This window comes from Hyla sarda, chromosome 1 (assembly GCF_029499605.1).
Source record: "Hyla sarda isolate aHylSar1 chromosome 1, aHylSar1.hap1, whole genome shotgun sequence".
NCBI classification, from domain to species: Eukaryota; Metazoa; Chordata; class Amphibia; order Anura; family Hylidae; genus Hyla; species Hyla sarda.
This window is the reverse complement of record NC_079189.1, coordinates 403,714,746-403,729,998: the sequence shown is the minus strand read 5'-3', so window position 1 is coordinate 403,729,998 and position 15,253 is coordinate 403,714,746. Positions and strand designations below refer to the sequence as shown.

The window sequence follows — 15,253 nt, the reverse complement described above, 5'->3', positions numbered from 1 at the left end:
ATATAAGAATACTGTGCTTTAGATTGTATGACAACACAATAAACATCTGTATCAACATTTTATGGCAAATCATGTTTACATCTGTGTTGGAGGCTCCATTTGAAACCGGACATGACCGGATAGAAAACGTTGCAAGCCGTACTTTTCTGTCCGGTCAAATCCTATTACATGAATCCGATCTCTCCGGATACGATGGTGTCTGCTGTGCTATAGTCTGTCCGTAGCCTCTGACGCAGATGTGAACATAGCCTAGTGTTGCTTTTGGGGGGGAAGGTGTTGTGTTAAATAAAGTTTTTATGTATTTTTCAAATCTTCTGACATGTCTGTGCTTAGATTGGCCCGGGCCAATCCAAGAACAGACACGTCAGCAGTGGTTTACAGTTTCTGCCCATGTATTTGTACCTTTAAAGGGGTACTCCGCCCCTAGACATCTTATCCCCTATCCAAAGGATAGGGGATAAGATGTTAGATCTCCGCGGTCCCACTGCTGGGGACCCCGGGGATCGCCGCTGCGGCACCCCGCCATCATTACTGCACAGAGCGAGTTCGCTCTGTGCGTAATGACGGGCGATACAGGGGCCGGAGCAGCGTGACGTCATGGCTCCGCCCCACATGACATCACGGCCCGTCCCCTTAATCCAAGTCTATGGCAGGGGGCGTGACGACCGCCACACCCCCTCCCATAGACTTGTATTGACGGGGCGGGCCGTGACGTCACGAGGGGCAGAGCCGTGACGTAACGATGCTCCGGCCCCTGTATTGCCCGTAATTACGTGCAGAGCGATCTCGCTCTGCGCAGGAATGATAGCGGGGTGCTGCAGCAGTGATCCCCAGGGTCCCCAGCAGCGGGACCCCGGCGATCTAACATCTTATCCCCTATCCTTTGGATAGGGGATAAGATGTCTAGGGGCGGAGTACCCCTTTAAGGCATAAATTGTTATGTGAATTCTTTCTAAGTGTATTGTCTCTTCTTGATGTGAAAATCACACTGAATTGGGCTATTCCACAAGCATTTAGTAGGTTATTTTTTTTGCATAAAGTTGTCGCAAAAAAGTCGCATGTGCAACTACTCAATTTTTTGTGCAACTTTTTGATTGTGCACTGCCCTAAGCAAAAAAAAAAAGAAGAAACTTGCTTACCAAAGCAAAAAGTGATTTTTGACTTGTAGTGGTAAGAGATTTACAAAAGTGCAAAAGTCGCAAAAAAGTCGCATTGCATGAAAAAGCCACTACTCAAGCAAAAAAAAATTGCTTACGCCAAAGAAGTTTATCAACAGTCTGAAAGCAGTTGATAAATAATTTGCACGTAAGCAAAAAAATTGTAAGAAAAAAATAACTAAAAAAGGAATACATAAGCAAACATTGATAAATGTCCCCCTAAGTGTATTGTGATCTGTGTCCATCACAGCTACTAAAATACATGATAGAAATCCAAGGCTAGGCTTGAAATTATTATTGAATAATTCATGGCTTATTTTCTTTCCCTCAGTAAAAAAAAAATATGCCATATGAACATACCGTCGGGTTATATTCGCTTGCAGGAGATTGCTGCATGAATTTCTGCAACTTAAAGTTGGGGTTGTTCTTGCTGACTGTGGACGTCACGGTTGTTGCTGCTTTTTTTGAGTATGTGATGCTTGGATTTCTATTGAATGTGAGGAACAAATGCCTGAAAAAAATGTGTTTTTGTGTATTTTTTTTTTTTTTAACCTATTGAGGTTTAAAGGGGTACTCCCGTGGAAAACTTTTTTTTTTTTTAAATCAACTGGTGCCAGAAAGTTAAACAGATTTGTAAATCACTTCTATTAAAAAAATCTTAATCCTTCCAACTACTTTTTAGGGGCTGTATACTAAAGAGAAATCCAAAAAGAAATGCATTTCCTGTGATGTCCTGACCACAGTGCTCTCTGCTGACCTCTGCTGTCCATTTTAGGAACTGGAGAAAATCCCCATAGTAAACATATGCTTCTCTGGACAGTTCCTAAAATGGACAGCAGAGGTCAGCAGAGAGCACTGTCGTCATGACATCAGAGGAAATGCATTTCTTTTTTGATTTCTCTTTAGCATACAGCCCCTAAAAAGTACTGGAAGGATTAATATTTTTTAATAGAAGTGATTTACAAATCTGTTTAGCTTTCTGGCACCAGTTGATTTAAAAAAAAAACAACAAAGTTTTCCACGGGAGTAACTAGGAAGGACATTTATCATAGTTGCTTTGGTAAGCGAGTTCTGTAGTCATTTTTTTCTTGCTTTAGTTTTGCTTATGTGTGACACATTTATCATTCTATTACAGGGGGTTGATAAATTTGGCTTACGTAAGCAAAAAAACTATAAATTACTTTTGAATACCATTTTTTAACACAAATAAGCAAAAACCAGTAAATGACTCCAGAACACCACTTTATAACACCACCTCAAGTCACAGCTGTGAAAAAAATGTGGTGTATATATATATATATATATATATATATATATATACATATATATATATATATATATAGTATGTGTTTGTTTATTACATTTTTTATAACCCCCTAAATGTACTAACCCATTTTTTTTTCCTTCTCATTTCAGATCCATGTATCCTGTGGACTACTTCAGATTCGGTGGACTTTGGTGACCAGTGTTTATTTTTTATTTTTTTGTTTAATATTAATAAAATGTTTACTGAGGGCTTGTGGGGGAGTGTTTTTTAAAATAATTTTTTCTTAAACGTGTTGTTTTTTGTTTACTTTACAGGCTTAGTAGTGGAAGCTCTCTTATAGACGGAATCCATCACTAAGCCGGAGCATAGCGTTAGCCCCAAAAACAATAGTGCTAACCCCTAATTATTATCCCAGTACCCACCAACGGGCCCAGAGCGTCAAATAATGGGGCTTCTGGGCCTCGGTGGTAATAGGCTGGAATTATTTAGGCTGGGGAGGGCCAGAAACAATGATCCTCTCCCACCCTGGTAACATCAGGCTGTTGCTGCTTGGTTGGCATCTGGCTGGGAATGAAAATATGGGGAACCCTATGCGTATTTTTTTTTTCATAAATAATTAAAAATTAAAAAAATAAATAAACACATAGGGTTCCCCCTATTTTCATTCTTAGCCAGATACCAACCAAGCAGCAACAGCCTGATGTTACCAGGGTGGGCGAGGACCATTGTTTCTGGCCCTCCCCAGCCTAAATAATGCCAGCCTGTTACCGCCTAGGCCCAGTGCGCCATTTTTGATGCTCCGGGCCTGTTAGTACTGGCTCTTCCCGGCATCCCTGTGGTGGTGGGTACCGGGGTAATATTTGCGGGTTAGCGCTAGCTGTTTTTGGGGCTAACGCTATGCCCCGGCTTAGTAATGGATTCTGTCTATAAGACAGCTTCCACTACTAAGCCTGTAAAGTAAATAGAAAAAAAAACACAACACGTTTAAAACAACATTTATTTTAAAAAAAAACACTCCCCCACAAACGTTAACATAAAAAAATAAAACGCTTGTCACCGTAGTAGTCCACAGAATCAGAGTAGTCCACAGGATACACGGATCTGAAATGAGAAGAAAAAAACACAGAAAATAGGTTAGTACATTTATTGTCACCCACCCGCGCCCCACGACTACAACTTCCAGCATGTCCTCACTGTAAAGGCAAGCTGGGAGTTGTAGTCATGCGACAGCGGGCTGGAGGGAGATGTGCAGGCGGGTGACAAGCAAGTCAGGGAAGCTTGTCACCTGCTTGCACATCTCCAGCTGCCCGCTACAACTCCCAGCATGCCTTTGCAATAAGGACATGCTGGGAGTTTTAGTCATGTGGGAGATGTACGGATGGGTGACAAGCTTGTCACCTGCCCCTCTGCATAACTACAACTCCCAGCATGCCCTTACAGTAAGGAAATGGGAGTTTTAGTGGTGCAGCGTGGGCGGGCAGAAGATGTGCGGGCAGGTAAACAGCTTGTCACCCACCCGCACATCTCCACCCTGTCCGCGCTGCACCACTACAACTGCCAGAATGTCCTTATTGTAAGAGCATGCTGGGAGTTGTAGTCCTGCAGCACAAGCAGGTGACAAGCTTGTCACCTGCCCATACATCTTCCGTCCCACCCACCGCACTACTACAACTTCCAGCATGCCATTACAGTAAGGACATGCCTAGAGTTGTGGTGCAGTGCGGATGGGCTGAAGATGTGCGGGCGGGTGACAAGCCTGTCACCCACCCGCGCCGCAGGACTACAGCTCACAGCATGCCCTTACTTTGTTGTCCTGCGACACGGGAGGGTGACAAGGAAGCCAGGGAAGTGGGCGGCTTGCACTCCGCTCCCCGGCTTCCCAGCAGGGATAATGAAGTTACGGCACTGTAACTTCATGTTTCCCTCTGGCAGCTGTGATTGGCAAGGAGGTCACAACTCTCAGCATGTCCTCACTGTAAGGGCTGGGAGTTGTAGTCCTGCAGTAGCTAGCGGGCGGGTGGCCGGGGAGCTGAGCTTTACGAAGTCACTGTTTTTAAAGCTCCGCTTCATGGCCAGCCTCCCGCATCTACCATCCACCTACCTGCTAGCTACTGCAGGACTACAACTCCCAGCATGCCCTTACAGTGAGGACATGCTGGGAGTTATAGTCCCAACAGGTTGCGGGCGGGTGGTAGATGTGAGCGGGTGTCGGAGAGCTGAGCTGCACAAAGAGTCGCATCTGCAACTTTTTGTGCGACTTTTTGAAAATGCTGTCAAAAGCAAGTTTGTAAGCCAGGTTTAATCTGGTTTACACTTGCGACATTTTGAAGGGGGTTTGCGACTTTTTTTATTCTTACGTGCGACTTTCGCACAAACTCCTGACCACTGCAAAGTGAAAACTGAAAATTGCTTAGGTAGGGCTGACTGGTATTACTTACTTACCCACAAAAGTTGCACAAAAAGTTGCTTACGTGCACGTGCGATTTTTTGTGCTACTTTTGTGAGCAAAAATTAATCCCTTGATAAATCTCCTTCTAGGTGATTAACCACCATAGCCAGAACTTGGTGCAATTTGGAAAAACTGCCGTTGACAAAAAAAAATTAAAAAAGCCACTGAAGAGAGAAAAATGCTATAAACCCACCACACGCATTGAAGGTATGGTGTTCTAACATTTCACTGTTGGTCTCCAGCTAACATCAAGACAAGGTTTTTTTGTTTAACCCCTTAAGGACTGAGCCCTTTTTCACCTTTTTTGCAATTCTGACCACTGTCACTTTAAACATTAATAACTCTGGAATGCTTTTAGTTATCAATCTGATTCCGAGATTGTTTTTTCGTGACATATTCTACTTTAACATAGTGGTAAAATTTTGTGGTAACTTGCATCCTTTCTTGGTGAAAAATCCCAAAATTTGATGAAAAATTTGAAAATTTTGCATTTTTCTAACTTTGAAGCTCTCTGCTTGTAAGGAAAATGGATATTCAAAATAATTTTTTTTTTTATTCACATATACAATATGTCTACTTTATGTTTGCATCATAAAATTGACGTGTTTTTACTTTTGGAAGACATCAGAGGGCTTCAAAGTTCAGCAGCAATTTTCCAATTTTTCACAAAATTTTGAAACTCGCTTTTTTTCAGGGACCAGTTCAGGTTTGAAGTGGATTTGAAGGGTCTTCATATTAGAAATACCCCATAAATGACCACATTATAAAACTGCACCCCCCAAAGTATTCAAAATGACATTCAGTCAGCGTTTTAACCCTTTAGGTGTTTCACAGGAATAGCAGCAAAGTGAAGGAGAAAATTCACAATCTTCATTTTTTACACTCGCATGTTTTTGTAGACCCAATTTTTGCAAGGGGTAAAAAGGAGAAAATGTTTACTTGTATTTGAAACCCAATTTCTCTCGAGTAAGCACATACCTCATATGTCTATGTTAATTGTTCGGCAGGCACAGTAGAGGGCTCAGAAGGGAAGGAGCTACAAATGGTTTTTGGGGGGCATGTCACATTTAGGAAGCCCCTATGGTGCCAGAACAGCAAAAAAAAAAACACATGGCATACCATTTTGGAAACTAGATCCCTCGGGGAACATAACAAGGGGTAAAGTAAACCTTAATATCCCACAGGTGATTCACGACTTTTGCATACGTAAAAAAAAAAAAAAAAATCCCTAAAATGCTTGCTTTCCCTAAAGTTTTACATTTTTAAAAAGGGTAATAGCAGAAAATACCCACCAAAATTTGAAGCCCATGTCACGATGCCGGCTGGCAGGTAGTGGATCCTCTGTGCCAGAGAGGGATTGGCGAGGACCGCGCTAGTGGACCGGTTCTAAGTCACTACTGGTTTTCACCAGAGCCCGCCGCAAGGCGGGATGGTCTTGCTGCGGCGGTAGTGACCAGGTCGTATCCACTAGCAACGGCTCACCTCTCTGACTGCTGAAGATAGGCGAGGTACAAGGGAGTAGACAGAAGCAAGGTCGGACGTAGCAGAAGGTCGGGGGCAGGCGGCAAGGTTCGTAGTCAGGGTGGATAGCAGAAGTTCTGGTACACAGGCTTTAGACACACAAAACGCTTTCACTAGGCACAAGGGCAACAAGATCCGGCAAGGGAGTGCAAGGGAGGAGACCAGATATAGCCAGGGAGCAGGTGGAAGCCAATTAAGCTAATTGGGCCAGGCACCAATCATTGGTGCACTGGCCCTTTAAGTCTCAGGGAGCTGGCGCGCGCGCGCCCTAGAGAGCGGAGCCGCGCGCGCCAGCACATGACAGCAGGGGACGGGAACGGGTAAGTGACCTGGGATGAGATTCGCGAGCGGGCGCGTCCCGCTGTGCGAATCGCATCCCCAACGGCCATGACAGTGCAGCGCTCCCGGTCAGCGGGACCGACCGGAGAGCTGCAGGGAGAAAGACGCCGTGAGCGCTCCGGGGAGGAGCGGGGACCCGGAGCGCTAGGCGTAACAGTACCCCCCCCCTTAGGTCTCCCCTTTTTTTTGTCCGGTGACTGCCTCCCCTGGGATGAGGACACCGGGAAGGAATGGATGGTTTCCTCAATGGCAGGCAGTACAGCAGGAGTAGGGATGGGGAGGGAGGGCAGAGGGTGAAGCTTGGCACGGGGCAGGGAGACACAAGGACGGGAGCCATGAGGGGACACAGAGGCTTGCCTGATGGGACTGGGAGGGGGGGAGAGGCATTTCCTGTGGCAGGCAGAGTCCCTAACGACCTTAGGGGGACCGGATACAGGAGGAACCACAGGGTCACGGCAGGGAGTACAGGGAACCGGTTTAAGGCAGTCCTTGGAACAAGAGGGACCCCAACTCTTGATCTCCCCAGTGGACCAATCCAGGGTTGGGGAATGGTGTTGAAGCCAGGGTAGTCCAAGGAGAATTTCGGAAGTGCAATTGGGAAGGACCAAAAATTCAATTTTCTCGTGATGAGGTCCGATGCACATTAGGAGGGGCTCCGTGCGGTAACGCACGGTGCAATCCAACCTGGCTCCGTTGACCGCGGAAATGTGGAGTGGCTTGACAAGACGGGTCACCGGAATGCGGATTTTATTCACCAAGGACTCCCGAATAAAATTCCCAGAGGCACCAGAGTCCAGGCAGGCCACGGCTGAGAGGGAAGAGCTGGCTGAAGTAGAAATCCGTACAGGCACCGTGAGACGTGGAGAAGCCGACTTAGCATCAAGAGACGCCACACCCACGAGAGCTGGGTGCGAGCGTGCGTTTCCCAGACGTGGAGGACGGATAGGGCAATCCACCAAAAAATGTTCGGTACTGGCACAGTACAGACAAAGATTCTCTTCCTTACGGCGATTCCTCTCTTCCAGGGTCAGGCGAGACCGATCCACTTGCATGGCCTCCTCGGCGGGAGGCCTAGGCGCAGATTGCAATGGAGACTGTGGGAGAGGTGTCCAGAGATCTAAGTCTTTTTCCTGGCGGAGCTCTTGATGCCTCTCAGAAAAACGCATGTCAATGCGAGTGGCTAGATGAATGAGTTCATGCAGGTTAGCAGGAGTTTCTCGTGCGGCCAGAACATCTTTAATGTTGCTGGATAGGCCTTTTTTAAAGGTCGCGCAGAGGGCCTCATTATTCCAGGAAAGTTCAGAAGCAAGAGTACGGAATTGTATGGCGTACTCGCCAACGGAAGAATTACCCTGGACCAGGTTCAGCAGGGCAGTCTCAGCAGAAGAGGCTCGGGCAGGTTCCTCAAAGACACTTCGAATTTCCGAGAAGAAGGAGTGTACAGAGGCAGTGACGGGGTCATTGCGGTCCCAGAGCGGTGTGGCCCATGACAGGGCTTTTCCAGACAGAAGGCTGACTACGAAAGCCACCTTAGACCTTTCAGTAGGAAACTGGTCCGACATCATCTCCAAGTGCAGGGAACATTGCGAAAGAAAGCCACGGCAAAACTTAGAGTCCCCATTAAATTTGTCCGGCAAGGACAGGCGGAGGCTAGGAGTGGCCACTCGCTGCGGAGGAGGTGCAGGAGCTGGCGGAGGAGATGATTGCTGATGAAGTTGCGACTGAAGTTGGTGCACAATGGTGGACACTTCCGACATCTGGTGGGTTAGATGGGCGATCTGTCGGGCTTGCTGGGCGACCACCGTGGTGATATCAGAGGCAACTGGCAGGGGAACCTCAGCGGGATCCATGGCCGGATCTACTGTCACGATGCCGGCTGGCAGGTAGTGGATCCTCTGTGCCAGAGAGGGATTGGCGAGGACCGCGCTAGTGGACCGGTTCTAAGTCACTACTGGTTTTCACCAGAGCCCGCCGCAAGGCGGGATGGTCTTGCTGCGGCGGTAGTGACCAGGTCGTATCCACTAGCAACGGCTCACCTCTCTGACTGCTGAAGATAGGCGAGGTACAAGGGAGTAGACAGAAGCAAGGTCGGACGTAGCAGAAGGTCGGGGGCAGGCGGCAAGGTTCGTAGTCAGGGTGGATAGCAGAAGTTCTGGTACACAGGCTTTAGACACACAAAACGCTTTCACTAGGCACAAGGGCAACAAGATCCGGCAAGGGAGTGCAAGGGAGGAGACCAGATATAGCCAGGGAGCAGGTGGAAGCCAATTAAGCTAATTGGGCCAGGCACCAATCATTGGTGCACTGGCCCTTTAAGTCTCAGGGAGCTGGCGCGCGCGCGCCCTAGAGAGCGGAGCCGCGCGCGCCAGCACATGACAGCAGGGGACGGGAACGGGTAAGTGACCTGGGATGCGATTCGCGAGCGGGCGCGTCCCGCTGTGCGAATCGCATCCCCAACGGCCATGACAGTGCAGCGCTCCCGGTCAGCGGGACCGACCGGAGAGCTGCAGGGAGAAAGACGCCGTGAGCGCTCCGGGGAGGAGCGGGGACCCGGAGCGCTAGGCGTAACAGCCCAATTTCTCCTGATTCAGAAAACACCCCATATGGTGGTGAAAAGTGCTCTGCTGGCGCACTACAAGTCTCAGAAGAGAAGGAGTCACATTTGGCTTTTTTGAAGGAAATTTTGCTCTGGGGGCATGCCGCATTTAGGAAGCCCCTATGGTGCCAGGACAGCAAAAAAAAACACATGGCATACCATTTTGGAAACTAGACCCCTTAGGGAACGTAAAAAGGGGTAAAGTGAACCTTAATACCCCAAAGGGGTTTCACAACTTTTGCATATGTAAAAAAAAAAAAAAAAAATATTTACCTAAAATGCTTGGTTTCCCAAAAATTTACATTTTTACAAAGGGTTAAAGCAGAAAATACCCACCAAAATTTGAAGCCCAATTTCTCCCGATTCAGAAAACACCCCATATGGGGGTGAAAAGTGCTCTGCTGGCGCACTACAGGTCTCAGGAGAGAAGGAGTCACATTTGGCTTTTTTGAAGGAAATTTTGCTCTGGGGGCATGCCGCATTTAGGAAGCCCCTATGGTGCCAGGACAGCAAAAAAAAAACCCACATGGCATACCATTTTGGAAACTAGACCCCTTGGGGAACGTAACAAGGGGTAAAGTGAACCTTAATACCCCACAGGGGTTTCACAACTTTTGCATATGTAAAAAAAAACAAAAAAAAAAATTTACCTAAAATGCTTGGTTTCCCCAAAAATTTTCATTTTTACAAAGGGTTAAAGCAGAAAATACCCCCCAAAATTTGAAGCCCAATTTCTCCCGATTCAGAAAACGCCCCATATGGGGGTGAAAAGTGCTCTGCTGGCGCACTACAGGTCTCAGAAGAGAAGGAGTCACATTTGGCTTTTTGAAAGCAAATTTTGCTCTGGGGGCATGCCGCATTTAGGAAGCCCCTATGGTGCCAGGACAGCAAAAAAAAAACACATGGCATACCATTTTCGAAACTAGACCCCTCGGGGAACGTAACAAGGGGTTAAGTGAACCTTAATACCCCACAGGTGTTTCACGACTTTTGCATATGTAAAAAAAATAATTTTTTGTTTACCTAAAATGCCTCTTTTCCCAAAAATTTTACATTTTTAAAAAGGGTAAAAGCAGAAAATACCCCCCAAAATTTGTAACACAATTTATCCCGAGTACGGCGATACCCCATATGTGACCCTAAACTGTTGCCTTGAAATACGACAGGGCTCCAAAGTGATAGCACCATGCGCATTTGAGGCCTAAATTAGGGATTGCATAGGGGTGGACATAGGGGTATTCTACGCCAGAGATTCCCAAACAGGGTGCCTCCAGCTGTTGTAAAACTCCCAGCATGCCTGGACAGTCAGTGGCTCTCTGGCAATACTGGGAGTAGTTGTTTTGCAACAGCTGGAGGCTCCGTTTTGGAAACAGTGGCGTACCAGACGTTTTTCATTTTTATTGGGGAGGGGAGGGGGGTTGTATAGGGGTATGTGTATACGTAGTGTTTTTTACTTTTTATTGTGTGTTGTGTAGTGTTTTTAGGGTACAGTCGCACGGGCGGGGGGTTCACAGTAGTTTCTCACTGGCAGTTTGAGCTGCGGCAGAAAATTTGCCGCAGCTCAAACTTGCAGCCGGATACTTGCTGTAATCCTCCGCCCATGTGAGTGTACCCTGTACGTTCACATTGGGGGGACATCCAGCTGTTGCAAAACTACAACTCCCAGCATGTACGGTCTATCAGTGCATGATGGGAGTTGTAGTTTTGCAACAGCTGGAGGCACACTGGTTGTGAAACACAGAGTTTGGTAACAAACTCAGTGTTTTGCAACCAGTGTGCCTTCAGCTGTTGCAAAAGCTACAACCCCCAGCATGTACGGACAGCGGAAGGGCATGCTGGGTCTTGTAGTTATGCAACAGCTGGAGGCATACTACTTTGGCTGGGGATGCTGGGGACTGTAGTTATGCAACAGCTGGAGACACACTGGTTTGCTACATAACTCAGTGTGCCTTCAGCTGTTGCAAAACTACAACTCCCAGCAGTCACCGACAGCCAACGGGCATGCTGGGAGTTGTAGTTATGCAACCAGCAGATGCACTACTACAACTCCCAGCATGCACTTTAGCTGTTGGTGCAAGCTGGGAGTTGTAGTTACACAACAGCTGAAGGTACACTTTTCCATAGAAAAAATGTGCCTCCAGCTGTTGCAAAACTACAAGTCCCAGCATGCCCATAAGGGCATGCTGGGAGTTGTGGTGGTCTGCCTCCTGCTGTTGCATAACTACAGCTCCCAGCATAACTACAGCTCCCTTTTTGCATGCTGGGAGCTGTTGCTAAGCAACAGCAGGAGGCTGTCACTCACCTCCAACGATCCAGCCGCATGAGGTCAGTCCCTCGTCGTCGCCGCCGCGGCCGTCGCTCCTGGGGCCCCGATCCCAACATTGACGCCGGGGATCGGGGTCCCCAGCATCTGGGGTGCACGTCCCGCACCCGCTCACGTCCTCCGGAAGAGGGGCGGAGCGGGTTGCGGGAGTGACACCCGCAGCAGGCGCCCTGATTGGTCGGCCGATAATCCACCAGTACCACCAGTGCCACCTCACCCCTGCAGGCTCTGGCTGTTCGGGGCCGTCTCCGACGGCCCCGAACAGCCTGTAATTCCGGGTCACCGGGTCACTGGAGACCCGATTGACCCGGAATCTGCCGCAGATCGCTGAACTGAATTGTCCAGCGATCTGCGGCCATCGCCGACATGGGGGGGCATAATGACCCCCCTGGGCGATATGCCCCGATGCCTGCTGAACGATTTCAGCAGGCATCGGGCACCGGCTCCCCTCCAGCTAGCGGCGGGGGGCCGGGATTTGACAGGACGTACTCAAACGTCCTGAGTCCTTAAGGCCGTTTGAGTACGTCCTGCGTCCTTAAGGGGTTAATAATAATACTATGATGTATTTTCAGAAAAATGACAGTCTACTAGGTGGCTCTCTAAGGCCATGTTCACATGGCAAAAATTCTGTTGCAGTAGAGTCCTATTGTTTTCAATGAAATTCTGCTACACCATTCACGAGGCGGAGACATCTGCCACGAAAATCCCAACATGTCAAATTTGTTCTGTGGAATCCGGAATCTATAGAGACGGCGCATATCTGAGTGGTCCTAGCGTTAGCATGTTCTGCCAGCTCGTGCTGTTTGTAGAATGTCTGCCGGAAATTTTCTGGGTGGACATTCCGCAAAAATTCTGCCAAGTGAACGTGGCCTTACGCAGTGTTTCACAACCAGTGTGTCTCCAGCTCAGTCTTTCCCAACCAGGGAGCCTCCAGATGTTGCAAAACTACAACTCCCAGCATGCACATTAGGGATCGACTGATCACTGGTTTGGCCAAAATTATTGGCCAATATTCCCGATTTTGGGCATTATTGCTGATAATCCGATAATGCCCCGCACCGCAACCATCCCCCCCCCCATCCCCGGTTTTATAAATACCTGTTCCCGGGGGCCGCACTAATTCTGGCTCCTCCTGCGTCCTGTGTTACGCTGTGCGCTGTGCAATGACGAGTGACGTCCTCAACGCGACAGTGACAGCTCAGGACGCCACCGGAGCCAGATGTAGCGCGGACCCTGGGCACAGGTAGTTATAAAACCGGGGATGGGGGAGGCAATGGGGCTGGGGGGGTGCAGTGGCGGTGATAGGACTCAGGAGGACCCCCAGACAGGCAGGGGGAAAGAAGCGGCAGGCGGCGCGGTCTCTGGCACCGCAAAAGCCACTGCAGTTCATTGATTTAAAGCGCCCGCTTTAAATCAATTATCTGCAGCGGTGTCGCAGGGGGTGGGGGATAAATAGCCGATAACTTATACCGGAAGTTCCCTAATGCACATACAGCCTTTGGCTGTCCAGGCATGCTGGGAGTTGTAGTTTTGCAACACCTGGAGGCACCCTGATTGGGAAACACTGCTTCAAGCTAATACAAAACTACAACTCCCAGCCAAAGGGCTGTACGGTATGCTGGGAGTTGTCGTTTTGCAACAGCTGGAGGTACACTGGTTGGGAAACACTGCTCTAAGGCTATGTTAAAAATAAAATAAAAACACATTAAAGTGAAGTCATTTTCTTCTTCTATGAATGCAGACGTGAACTGAGCCCTAAACTAAATTCACATCTGCGTCTGGGGTTTGCAGCAGAGTCCACTTAAAAAAATCAAAGAACCGACCCAGACAGTCCGTTGCACAACAGAAACCATTGGATCCCATTGACTTATAATGGGGTCTGTTGGGTTTCTTTTTGGTGTTTGATTGTTTTTTATTTTGCAGAATTTGAGCGGAATATAAAAATAAAACATAAAAAAAAATCAGCTTGCAGTATTTTTTTTTTCTTTACTCAAGTATTGCTATTTTGGCTGATTCTGCTAACAGAGCTCAGAGGCTTATGTAAACCTTAGCCCCAGAAGCATTTTACTCATACACAATGATTGGTTATTCATGGTTGTTTTTGTTATTGGTAAATATTAGGCACTCTCCAATTACTGTAACATGGTGGGAGTAGTAGTCTCTGAGGGACAAACTGCATACACTACCTCTATTGTTAGAGACCAGGTTTCCAAACCAGGGGGCCTCCAGCTGTAGCAAGACTACAACTCCCAGCATGCCCGGACAGCCGAAGGCTGTCCGGGCATGCTGGGAGTTGTAGTTTTGCTCCAGCTGGAAGCTCCCTGGTTTGGAAACACTGTTATAAACAGCACAACATATCCTGTTACACCTGAGGCGACGTCAGGCCAATATATGTTACTATACAGCATGTAGTAAGACCAGTTTTCCAACCTGTGGCTTTCCAGATGTTGCACAACTACAACTCTCACAGTGCCATAACGGGAGTTGTAGTTGTGCACCAACCATAGGTTGTAGAACACTATTAGTTACACGACCCCGACAACGAACCGTACCCTAGTCCAATATATCAACTGCGCAGCAGAACTCCAACAAATCCGACCACGTGACGCCCAGCCAGCCAATGGGAGAGAGGCGCTCATTCGTCAGCCGTTTAACACCAGAGGCAAGAGACGACATTGATTGGCTGAAAACTTAAGGGGCGGGATTTTAACGTTGATATTTACATGACGAACCTGTAATACACTTGTTACCTGTCCTACGGCATGACGACGTGCGCTGTGTTGTGTTGATACGGTGCAGATGTGGCGTCACATCATAACGTAAGGAAAATCAACGTCACTATTGGTGACGTAAAATCAGCTGCTGATTAGGCTGCTCCGCAGACAAACGTCTATTCTGATCACAATGCAGTTTTCCATTGGTCTTCCTCTATTCAAAAGATACTTGGTTACCTTTGAAAAATGTGTCAAAATATAAAAATTCTGCGCCAATTCATCAAAAAAATGAAAATAAAAAATTCAGGCGGGAAAATGCAAATCACCATATTGACTCCAAGCCAACTTCTGGCTACAACGTTTTTGTATGGCGAGTATGACGATTTATGGGCCATTTTTTTTCTTTTTTCATGAAAAAGCATATAAGTTTAAAAATAAATAAAATTGGCGGTTTGTTACTGTGCAGAGAGGATGAACTGACCTCAGAACTTTTCGTAGTCTTGTACCTGTGGCGGATTTTTCTGGACTTTTTGCGCCTCCATGTCCCAGAGGTTCATGTTAGTACCACTTGGGTCATTGTAAAATATTCCATTAAAACTCTGCGTTCCGCTCTATATATGGAAATGACACTCAGAACTCTTCATAGGACTTCATAGGCATGCTGGGAGTTGTAGTTTTGCAACAGCTGGAGGCACCCTGGTTGGGAAACGCTGTAGTTCCCCTCACACATACCCATTGCTTGTAGTTCAGTCCGTTCTGGCGACAAATCAGAGACTTTACAAGTACTCAATTAACCCCTTAAGGCCTGACCCATTTTTACCTCTATGACAGGCTCTTTTTTTTTATTTGACATGTATCTCTTTAAATGGTAATAACTTTAGAACGCT

The 15,253-nt window shown here is 47.4% G+C and overlaps 1 protein-coding gene across 5 annotated transcripts in view; it reads right to left on the bottom strand.

Annotated features, from left to right (window-relative positions):
- Nucleotides 1–14,528, bottom strand: part of CCNB1IP1 (cyclin B1 interacting protein 1) — a 39,777-nt gene extending 25,249 nt beyond the window's left edge. For 2 of the 5 annotated variants that reach the window (XM_056528344.1, XM_056528374.1), the window contains exon 1: nucleotides 14,205–14,355. The gene's annotated coding sequence lies outside the window, so the exon portion shown is untranslated. Of the gene's footprint in view, nucleotides 1–14,082; nucleotides 14,108–14,204; nucleotides 14,356–14,384 lie in introns of those variants that run through there. The other 3 variants (XM_056528352.1, XM_056528359.1, XM_056528364.1) reach the window with 3 other exon arrangements.
- Between the last annotated feature and the right edge of the window lie 725 nt (nucleotides 14,529–15,253).